At 38.5% G+C, this 10,931-nt stretch overlaps 1 non-coding gene across 1 annotated transcript; it reads right to left on the reverse strand.

Moving 5' to 3' along the window:
• Positions 1-7,589: 7,589 nt before the first annotated feature.
• TRNAG-CCC (transfer RNA glycine (anticodon CCC)) lies at positions 7,590-7,662 on the reverse strand. The gene has a single exon. It is a non-coding gene; the product is annotated as a tRNA-Gly (tRNA).
• Between the last annotated feature and the right edge of the window lie 3,269 nt (positions 7,663-10,931).

The raw sequence follows: 10,931 nt of genomic DNA on the forward strand, positions 1-10,931 counted from the left end.
GTTACCCCTCATTGGATTAAAATACACAATATCTATAAAAAGATGTTAGTTTCAAAATACAAATAACCATAATACTTATGGAATGTTTTTCTAAATCAGGATATGCACAATTACCTCTAATATATGATCTCAATTTGTTTCATTGTTTTTTTCTTGATGAACACTTAATATACAAGGACCCATCACATCTTTGTATTTGAGTTTGTTCCACTAAACCAAAAAAATCTCAAATGTGAATTATTCACATTCTTACTTAAAACATAAGTTGAAGGTAATAAAAGAAGCCTAACGAAAGTAAAATAGTCAACTTTGTGAGATAAAGGGATTTGGCAACTTTGACTATGATTTAATCCATAAGCCATGAGTAAAGTGGGAAAGAATGTACACATAATATGACTAAAACATAACTAATGTCTTCTGTATTGAGTGTGTTAAGTGTTTTAGTGACATCACTTATTCCACTGTGCAATCTAATAAGTAGTACTAGTATTTTCCCCATTTTATAAATGTAGCAACTGAGACACCAAGAAATTAAGTTAATAGCTCAGGGTCACAGAACTAGTCATTTATGGAGCAAGAGTGATGCTTAGGCAGCCTGACTCCAGTCTCCACACTAACCCCTCTCTGAATCAGCCTCTCAACATCCTGGCACATTTTGTTCTTCTTCTGCATGCTAGAAGTGGAATCAAAAAAACCCATAGTCACTTAAAGACACTGAGTGTTCAAGAGTTGAGGAAGTTGATTTTTAATGCTCTTAGAAACACTTAATGATTATCTTTTCTAACAGATCCATCATCTTTTAAAATAGTTACAGCAGTTGAGAGGTAGGAGTTACTTGCTTTAAGGATGGAGAGCTCATAAGGAAAGATTCTGTGTGTACTTCACATTAATAAGGTCAGATACTGAGGAAATCTGTGACATGCGTAGGAAAGACTTGCTTTTCAAGGCAACTGACAAGCTTTTAGGCAAAAGTACTGATTGTACAAAAAGAAATGAACCCCTGTCCCAAAATCCAGGGCAATATTGTGAAGCCAGTGAAACCCAGGGTCTGTGTCATGATGCCTCTTGTTTTGTGCTCCTATCTTCAATAAAACCAACCTTAGGAGTTGAGAGAGAGATGGAGGGAGGGAGGGAGGGAGGTGATGAATCCTAGTGTGGGTTCCCCGGATGCAAAACCTGAGGCAGGGATTCTTGTTCATGTGGTTTTGGCGAGAGTGCTCTGGGGAGAAGGGACATGATAGGAAGGGGTCAATGTGGTCTCAACTGGAGACCAGCTTTAGCCTGATGCAGTGGAAAGCTCTGGAGTACAAATGGCACCGTACCAATAAGGCGTCAGCATTGTCACCCCTACTTTTTTTCCTAGGAGGTTGGGGGCGGGAGAAGCTACTGTTGGGCCAAGAGCAACTCTTTGCAGACAGGGTCCCCAACACTCACTGCAGCTGGAAGACTCGGGCACCGACCAGTAAAGGAGATCTGCAAGGGACACCAACAGCACCCACTAGGCTTGGAGAGGTTGTCCTACAACGAGCGTCTTTTCAGTGGTCATTTCCCCCAAGAATCCTCCCCCGAACCTCTGCTGTGGGTCTGAGAGAATGCCCCATTTTTTTTTTTTTGTCTGCTCTCATGCAGTATGACCATACTTTCATGCATTTTCCTTTGACTCTAGCAAGCAAGCAGGCTTCTCATGATACAATTATTGGACTTCTACAGCTAACGCCAAAACTGGAAGGAGGGCTAGCTGTCTCCCATATATCAAAGATACCCTTCTAGCCACTGGCATGATAATTTGACTCCGTCTTTCCCTCTGTCTTTTGTTAGTCAGCTTTCTACAGTGGCCTGCCTCCACCTCTGTTATTTTTTTTCCCTCCAACTTCTCTGCTGCTCTTTCTGACTCCATCTGAGGCTGTCGGCACAGTCTATCATGGGCTTCCAGTTTCTAACATTGCCCAGGCTTGTCTTCAAAATGACAGGCCACAAAGATGGGGCTTTGGGCTAAGGACTTTTCAAACAGGGCAGCCATGCTTTGATCTGTTGTGTATATTGGCCTTCTTCTTGAGCTATTGTTTGAAGATGGGGCTCAGTGACTTTACAGAGTTTCAAACACACTGGTGTCTACCACAGCTGCATCTACAGTATTTTATTTGAGGAAGCTGAGTCCTTCTATAGACCAAAGATTCTGATATTTGTGCCTTGGATCCCTTTGCATCTAGTAAAGCCATTGAGTCCCTTCTCAGAATGTTTTTAGTGCAAAAAATAAAATACATAGTACTATAAATCTAACCAATTATATTGAAATACAGGTATAAAAGTAGTTAAAATCAATCTGTGGTATAATAATATTTGTGTTTGTTTATTAGCACATTAAAAACTGAAGTCTAGAAGTAGTTCTGTTAACTCTCATAATTCCCAAGTGATGAGCATAAATGATATGGCAACATGATAACATGCTGGAAAATATCTGTTCCATTGGTGATAAAGTTACAGATCAATGCCTCATATCACCATGGTTCACTGCCTATATTCATAATTGAAATCGATGCTAAATTTCAGTTAGAGGATAGTGAGAAGAAAAGGATAAGTCCTTAAGCCCCCTGAATGAACTCCAGGTTAAGAAGCCCTGGTGAAGATAGAGTTTAGAAAATAGGTATTATGCCATTCTTCAGTTCAGTTCAGTCACTCAGTCATGTCCGACTCTTTGCGACCCCATGGACTGCAGCACGCCAGGCTTCCCTGTCCATCACCAACTCCCAGAGCTTGCTCAAACTCATGTCCATCAAGTCGGTGATGCCATCCAACCATTTCATCCTCTGTCGTCCCCTTCTCCTCCCGCCTTCAGTCTTTCCCAGCATCAGGGTCTTTTCCAGGAGTCAGTTCTTCCCATCAGGTGGCCAAAGTATTGGAGTTTCAGCTTCAGCATCAGTCCTTCCAATGAATATTCAGGACTGATTTCCTTTAGGATTGACTGGTTTGATCTCCTTGCAGTCCAAGGGACTACTCAAGAGTCTTCTCCAACACCACAGTTCAAAAGCATCAATTCTTTGGTGCTCAGCTTTCTTTATGGTCCAACTCTCACATCTATACATGACTACTGGAAAAACCATAGCTTTGACTAGACAGACCTTTGTTGGCAAAGTAAAGTAATGTCTCTGCTTTTTAATATGCTGTCTAGGTTGGTCATAACTTTCCTTCCAAAGAGCAAGCGTCTTTTAATTTCATGGCTGCAGTCACCATCTGCAGTGATTTTGGAGCCCAAGAAAATAAAGTCTCTCACTGTTTCCATTGTTTCCCATCTATTTGCCATGAAGTGGTGGGACTGGACGTCACGATCTTAATTTTCTGAATGGTGAGTTTTAAGTTTGCCCTTCTTACAAACTGGTAAATAACTCATACAAACACATACACAAACAACAAAAATGACACGTTTGTGCCACATTCCTTGAAGTTGAATGTCATGACTTGGCTCCCAGGAAGCCCCAGTGGCCCCTGCTTCTTTCCAGGTCCAAGATCATCTATCTCACGGTCCTTGGGAACAGGGTCAGACACTAGACAGATGCCCAGAAACTCCTTGAAAAGTAAAAATAAAGCATTTTAGGGAACATTTACACCTAAACTCCCCACAAATTTGTAATATGAAAGTTCAGCAGTAGAAAAATCACTTGCCCAACACAGTGTGAGCTATGTGGTTTGCAAGATGTTAATTGCAGTTGGCACTTCTGAGGCTGGTGTGAGATGTGTTGGCCTTCATCTCCCAATGTTTCTGACCTACTTTCTTCCTGACCACCCCACTAGAAAAAAGAAGAAGGAAAAACCTGAATTTGCTCTAAGTGTTTTTCTGAGGACTTTTAATTAAAATATTTTGATGGATAATGTGCTTTCATAAAAATTTTAATGGAAGTTGTCTTTAGAGCTCATATTTTATGTCAGCGGGCAGTTATGACCTAGATTGAACAAAATTTAGGCCTGACTCATTTTTCTATTAATATAGTGATAATCCCCCATGAATATTCATATTTTCTCCATTCTTAATGTTTTTATGTATCTCCCTTAGATGAAATAGCTTAAAATTTCCATTTTATCATACAGGAAATAAACACAGTAGATTTCAAACAGGTAATGCAAACTCTGGGGCTTCCTTCATGGCGCAGTGGTAAAAAAAAAAAAAATCCGTCTGCAATGCAGGAGACGTGGGTTCAATCCCTGGGTTGGGAAGATCCCCTGGAGGAGGAACTGGCAACCCACTCCAGTATTCTTGCCTGGGAAATCCATGGACAGAGGAGCCTAGAGGGCTACAGTCCATAGGGTTACAAAAGAGTCAGACACGACTTAGTAACTAAACAACGTAAATGTAAACTTTACCAAACTTGGGTTAGTTTATTTCACTGATTTTTGTGTAAACATGTTTTAATTCTCAAGTGAAACTCCAGTCAAATGAGTCCCAATCCTTGAAGACCATTTTATACATCAAATTCTTTCTTCCCACTCCATAAGGTCTCTCTTCCTCCAGCAAAAGCATTTTTATTCCATCCTTTACTGCTCAGATGTTCTAAATTTCAATCTATTTGTTTAACAAATATTTTACTAAGATGTTCTCTCTAATGGGCAGTGAACTAGACCTGGGGATCCAATAATAAACAAGATGTGTTCTGATCCCTGAGGGCCTCATAGTGAGGAAGACAGATAAGGCTAACCAGACTGGTGGTACAATAGAGGCAGGAACTGAAAGCAGTAGAGGTACTGAGGAATTTGTCATCAATCTGTTTAAGAGATTAAGATGAAACTTCAAAAAGAGAATGATTTTTTTTTAATTGGGAACTGAAAGATGAGTAGGAGTTTCCAAGTGGAGAAGCCTGGAAGAAAACTCTCTAGGTTTTAGTTATAGAATTTTCAGAAAGCAAAATTAATTAAAAATTTGAAAAGTAAACCTAAATATTAATCCAAAAACTGGATGAGAAGATGAAATACATCCTTGAGCCTATCTTATACCCAGAAGTTTGTACCTCCCACTCCCTTACCCCTATTTTGCCCCTCCTCCCTCCCTACTGGTAACCACTAGTTTGTTCTCTGTATCTGTGAGTCTGCTTCTTTTTTGTTATATTCACTAGTTTGTTGTATTTTTTAGATTCCACGTATAAGTGATATCATACAGTATTTGTCTTTCTCTCTCTGACTTATTTCATTTGGCATAATACCCCAAGTCCATTGATATTGTTGCAAAATGGCAAAATTTCATTCATTTTTATGACTGAGTAGTATTTCATTGTGTGTGTGTGTATGATATATATATACATATATATCATATATACATGCAACATATATGTCACGTACCATATCACATCTTATTCATTCATCTGTTGATGGACACTTAGGTTGCTTCATATCTTGGCAATTGTAAATAATGCTGCTATGAACATTGGAGTGCATGCATCTTTTCGAGTTAGTGTTTTTGCTTTTTCTCAGATATATACCTAGGGGTGGAATTGCTGGATCATATGGTAGTTCTATTTTTAGTTTTTTAAGGAACCTCCATACTGTTTTCCACAGTGACTGCACCAATTTACATTCCCACCAACAGTGTAGGTGTGTGTGTGTGTGCTAAGTCGCTTCAGTTGTGTCCGACTCTGTGTGACCCTATGGACTACAGCCCACCAGGATCCTCTGTCCATGGAATTCTCCAGGCAAGAATACTGGAGTGGGTTGCCATACCCTCCTCCAGGGGATCTTCCCAACCCAGGGATCAAACCCGTATCTCTTATGTCACCTGACCTGACAGTCGGGCTCTTTAACACTAGCGCCACCTGGGGTTCCCTTTTCTCCACATCCTCGTCAACATTTGTTATTTGTGTTCTTTTTGATGATAGCCATTCTGACAGGTGTGAGGTGATATCTCCTTGTGGTTTTGATTTGCATTTCCCTGATGATTAGCAATGTTGAGCATTTTTTCATGTGCCTGTTGGCCACCTGCATTTCCTGTTAGCTCTTATGCCCATTTTTAAATCAAGTTGTTTGTTTTTTTGATGTTGAGTTATATGACTTGTTTATATATGTTGGATATTAACCCCTCATCGGTCATATCATCTGGATCTGCATAACTCCAGAAGGCTTTGGCATTACACTGGGTTTTTCTTTTAAATGTTTAAGTATGCTGAGGCTGGCCTTGGAGTAGTTTAGTTTTGGGGGAAAAAAACAATTTTTATGAACATTTGACCTACATGATTTGCAAGAGAAATGAACAGAACCAATGTGCCAAAGAGACCATATGGCTAACTCTGGGGATTCTGACTACCTCATTGGGGACAAATCCAGTAGACCACATGACATTTATCATGATCTCTATCGTCCTGATTTGGAATGGGAATTAATTTCCTCTTTGACTTTGGACAAACTTTTAGGGAAAATAATGACATAGGTCAATGTTTGTTGAGGACAGGGTTGGCAGGGAGACTCAGGATGGAAATAGATTGAGGATCAGTTCCAACAATCACCACTGAATGAGCCAAGGGTTCTTACTTTAATGAATAGCGTAGAAATAAACATTTCAACAAACACACTTCCCCCAAATTTCATGTCCTTGAAGAGGAGAATGAAAATTAGTGGCACATATAATATATTAGCAATCCCCCCCCGCAACAAAGAAATCACAGCAAATTTAGAACCAGAAGAAAAATCAAGTTAACTTTTGTTCTTTGGTTATTCTTTGTTTGTATTATTAGATTACCATTCTAAAGACAATTGGTGGTGAACAACACTGTACAGTGTAATGAAAAGAATTGGACTTTGAAGTCAAACACACCTGGATATGAATCTCAGGTTACTAGGGGTGTTCTCTGCTGCCTACTTCATCAGGTGGGATACAAGGATTAAGTGAGAAATAGAATTACAGAGCATGTGCCTGGTACCTAGAAATTGCTCAGTCAAATTAACCAACAGTCACAGTAGTAGCAGTAGTAATAGTAGTATTAATATTATTTAATAACCTTTCTGAATGTCACTTTCTTCATTGGTAGAGAGAGAAAAATAATACCCACCTTGTAAGTGTTTTGAGAATAAATTTGCAAATGAAATAACTTGTTTAAAATACCTAAGCTAGTGTCTGGCTCAGTGGAGGTATTCAATTAATATAGTTGCTATTATTAGTGTGTTATTGTTTGCCCAATACCCCATGACTTTCCCTCACTGATCCCTATCCCCACTCACTGGACATGTCCTCAAAATCACATCCACTACTCCAGTGGACCATAGTTATTGCTCAACCCTGGGTCATATGACATGCAATTAGAAATGTTTATCATTGGATAGGAACATTGATTTGGTTTGGTCCTTACTGTAAGTTCTCTCTCCCTGATTTTTTTAAATATTTAATTATTTGGCTGCACTAGATTTAGTTGTGGCACACAGGCTCTTTAGCTGTGGCATGCAGGATCTAGTTCCCTGACCAGGAATCAAGCCCCAGGCCCTCAGCATTGGGAGTGCTGAATCTTAGCCATTGGACCACCAGGAAAGTCCCTGCACCAGGTCTTAGTTGCAGCACGTGAGATCTTTGATCATTAGTTTTGGCATGCGAACTCTTAGTTGCAGCACATGGGATTTAGTTCCCTGACCAGGGATCAAACCTGGGCCTCCTGCATTGGGAATGCAGAGTCTTAGCCACTGGACCACCAGGGAAGTCCCTTCCCCTGTTTCCTTTGGCACTCTTTTCCCCAGTGGCACTCGTTAACCATCACCAACCTCTTTTAGTTCACTGCTTAAATACAAGTATTTTTATCTGAGGAAAGGAAGCAGAATCATTGCTTAAGACAAAGTCCTCCAGGCAGTTGCATTAGGAGATCGTGATGTGGTGAAATCTCTGTTCTAAACAAGCTGTTCAGTCTTTTGCTTGGACAATGGAAGAAGCAGCACAAGGACACGTGAAATGGGGGTGAAGCAAAATCTTGGTCCTGAAAAACATAGGTTGTGCCAAGTGGTACCAGGTGGATGGTGAAAAACAGAGATTGCTTCTTATTTTGGAGCTTATTTATCAACCCCAAGTAATCTCCAATTTGTTGAAGGGGACCTTTAATCTCTGAAGTAGAACAAAACCCAGCTTTGATTTTAATCAAAGCCTTTATTGTGAATTTATGAAGCATCTAAATTTACAAAGTAAATTTCCTGAGAAAGTAAATTGTGCAGAGAAATCTGGCTCATGATAACATATCCAAGAACAGAAGAAAAAAGTCATTTCCTGTTCCACTCAGGTTGCTAAAGTTACTTTTCCATTAACCTTAAATTTCCTCTTCCTTTATGTTGTTTCAAATAAGCAATGAATGTAGAAGAAACATAACTTTAAAAAATTAATTATTAAATCCTATAGGACTAACACTCCCATGTTTCATTTCCTGTCTTGTGTCCCAGTGAAGCCCAACTATGAAATGATGTATACAGCATGATTCAATCAACCTACTTAAAACAATTTTATATTTATCTTTTTGTGAATGGTAAACTAATTCATGTTTCTTGTAGAATGTAAAAGTTGCCAAAGATGAAAGAAAAATCACTCATAGCCCCAATAGAGAAATAAATACTATTAGCATGTTGGTGAAGTTTGCTCCTGTATATCTATACATTTGATGTTGTATTAATCAGAATCATAGTATGCATACATATTGTTTTGTGGTCACAAAATGGCTCATTTAGATAGTCAGTCTCATTTGGTTAGCCATTTGTTTTAGTTGTTTCTAGATATTTGTGCTATTTTAACACTTCAGGTGGGAATTCCCTGGCAGTCCAGTGGTTAGGACTCTGTGCTTTCACTGCTGAGGGAAGTCAAGTGGTGCAGCCAAAAAAAACATTTCGGGAAACATTTTGTACATACATTTGGGCATGACTATTTATTTATTTCTCTAGGGTAAATTCCTAATAGGGGAGTTTCTGTGAAAATGGTATGTTTACTTTTTAAAGGATTGTTTTAAAGTTGCATTTTTTACTTTGTAGAACCTACCACAAGTATAACTAAATGACCATTCTTAGAATTATTTTTCAAATGACCGACTTCTCAAATATTTCTAACAGTTTGGCCTCCAATCTATATCTGTCTGTCTTTCATACTTGAAAGAACTGTGAAAATATTTTTATCAAGAACACATGTCTTTCTTTGTACTTTGGGCAGTACAGTAGCTATAACCATATGCCATGAATCAAAGTGTTCAGTAAAGTCCTGTATATGTGCACACCTAACACAGATGTTCCCTACAGCCCATAACTTCTACAAGGGCAGGCATCTCCCATCTGCTTACCTCTGTGTCTGTAGACACAGCATAGCATCTGGCACATAGAAGAAGCTCAAAATTTACTTCGGTTTTTTTGTTTGTTTTTGTTATTTTTAATTGGAATACAATTGCTTTACAATGTTGTGTTAGTTTGTAGAGGTCCAAGAGGGAAGGGATATATGTATACATATAAAAATTACTTCTTGAATAAATGAATGAAGGATATCTGGTAAGGATTACATCAATTTACATTCCCACCAATAATGAGAACAGCTCTCATTACATATCAGTTAACCTTTAGGCAAAAATTCTATATATTCCATAAATGCTCAGTGGTTTAATAAAATATATTTTAATAGCTTAAGTAGACAAAACTATCTAAAGGAGTCATTCTCACCAACGTTAAAAGCATATGATGTTAATTTACCTACTTTATATGTAAATGACCACTAGAAATTTGAAGTAAGCCACTTAGGTAATTTTAAACTTCTTAGTAGCCACCTTAAATAAAAAGAACTGGGTGAAATTAATTTTAATATATTTTATTTAATCTAGTAAAATACTTTTAATTTCAGCGTGTAGTAAATATTTAAAAGTTTTATAATTTTACACTCTGTTTTTCATAATAAGTCTTCAAAATCCAATGTGTTTTGCATTTAGAGCACCTCACAATTCAGACACTCAGTTTTCATCAGAAATACTTGACCTGTGTTTAGATTTCATAACATTTACAGCTGGTCCATACTCAAAGGTGCTCCTTTGAGTTTGTGTGAGGTGGGAATACTCACACACGAATTGTTCCAAATATCCTACAAAGTTTGCCAATAACTGAATCAAGTATAAGTTTTTAAATTTGAATTCAAATAAAATTCAGTTCCTCACTGGCACTAATCATAATTCAAATGCTCAGTAGGCTCACATGGCTCATGGTTGCTATATTGGATAATATTGCAGAGACAAGCTCTTTCACTGAGTATCTTTCGTATGGCCTATTTAACAAGTTATTGCATAAATTAGACCTTATTACCCCTATTTTCAGATGAGGACATGGAGGTTCTGAGAAGTTATCACTTACATTAGATAATGCAGTTCGGAATTAGTTAAGACTCAAATCTAGGCATTTAGATCCCAGAGGCTAAATCCTTATCACTATCCCGTTAGCTGAAAAAAAAAAAAAAGACAGCAAAATGGAACATCTGTGTTAGGTGTGCAAATATCTGGAAGTTTCCTAGACACTTTGCTTCCATGGCATATGGTTATGGCTACCATGTTGCCCAAATTAAAAACATAGACACATGGTTTTGACAAGATTCTTGCACTTCTTTCAGGTGTAAAAGACAGTGAGAGAGACATCGTTTGGAAACCAAAATGTTGGAATTTGAGGACATTCCAGTAGTTTATAGTAGTAGTTTCTAACTTCTTTTAAGCAACAGAACCCTTTTGTCCCTGAGATCTTGGCTAGAACCCCAATATATAAAATCAACGAAAGCGAGGGCGAGGCTTCTCTATTAAATCATAGATGAGGGAGTCCCCACTCCACATCCCCCTCTGCTGTCCCCTCCCCTCACCACAGAAGTCCCTGAGATAATGCCCCAAAGCCCCACACCCCACCTTCTAAGTAAAGCTAAAACCCCCTGAGCATTATATGTAAAATAAACACAAGGAGACTCAGAAAAGTAGAGAGAAGTC

This window comes from Odocoileus virginianus, unplaced genomic scaffold, assembly GCF_023699985.2.
Source record: "Odocoileus virginianus isolate 20LAN1187 ecotype Illinois unplaced genomic scaffold, Ovbor_1.2 Unplaced_Scaffold_4, whole genome shotgun sequence".
Taxonomy (NCBI): Eukaryota; Metazoa; Chordata; class Mammalia; order Artiodactyla; family Cervidae; genus Odocoileus; species Odocoileus virginianus.